At 56.9% G+C, this 1,006-nt stretch overlaps 1 protein-coding gene across 1 annotated transcript in view; it reads right to left on the minus strand.

The window, feature by feature from the left end:
* Positions 1-1,006, minus strand: part of TEAD4 (TEA domain family member 4) — a 62,301-nt gene that overhangs the window by 7,824 nt on the left and 53,471 nt on the right. The window lies entirely within an intron of this gene.

Below are 1,006 nucleotides of genomic sequence, written 5' to 3' on the forward strand. Positions count from 1 at the left end.
CCTGCCCTGGAAGCCCTGGGTGCAGGGGGCGAGTGGAATGCCTGCTGGACCCAGGGCTTCCAGGGCAGGCACTGCTTGGTTCTTGCTCTGAACGGGCTTCAGGTCCAGCCAGGGAGATAAGTGGACAAATGACTACAATGACACGAGTCTCTGCCCAGCCCCTGTGACCAGCATCTGGCCCAGACGTGAATGCAGGTTTGTGATTAAGTGAAGCAATGAACGTGATGAAAACAGGCTGAGCACTGCAGCGGGGCTCCTGGTCCACCTTGGAGGTGGTCAGAAAGGCTTTCCGCAGGTGATGCTTAAAGAGCTTATGCAGCGGGGGTGGGAGGGAGGCTCAAGTAGCAGGGGATATATGTATACTTAGGGTTGATTCACATTGTTGTACAGCAGAAACTAACACCAATTAAAAATAAACTTAATAATAAAAACAATAAAAAGAAGTGATGCGGCAAGAGCAGGAGGCAGCAGCAGAGACAGGGGAATGGGCTCCAGGCAGAGGGCATGAGGCGGCCGGATGGTCAGTGGGCTGGGAGGCTCTGTCCAGCAGTTTTGTTCGGGGGCCAGAAACAAGGCTTGAGAGTTGGGGCCTGGCTGCTGGGTGAGGAGTACAGGTTTCAGCCTGAGCTCAGAAGGGTGACAGAGGATTCTAAGCAGGGCCGAGGAGAGACTGGCTGAGCATTTCTGCACATCTTGCTCCTCGTGGAGGAAGGACTGGGCAGGGACAGGGCTGGCCAGAGATGCGGGCCTCATGGGCTCTTCTCAAGGGGGGAAAAGAAGAGGGCAGTGAAGAGGAGGGGACACAGGAGGGACAGGGAGGGAGCAAGACTGCAGGACTTGGTGACAGACGGGACGAGGGGGCAGCCGAGGCAGGTAGGTCAGGAGCCCGGGGAGGAGACAGAGAAGGGATGGCAGAGAAGCAGGCAGAGGCCCACACTGGACACACCAGCTCACACACTGGACGCGTGAGCTGAATCCCTCGTTCATTTGTCCAAGGGCAGCTTCC

This window comes from Bison bison, unplaced genomic scaffold (assembly GCF_000754665.1).
Source record: "Bison bison bison isolate TAMUID 2011002044 unplaced genomic scaffold, Bison_UMD1.0 scf7180017864213, whole genome shotgun sequence".
Taxonomy (NCBI): Eukaryota; Metazoa; Chordata; class Mammalia; order Artiodactyla; family Bovidae; genus Bison; species Bison bison.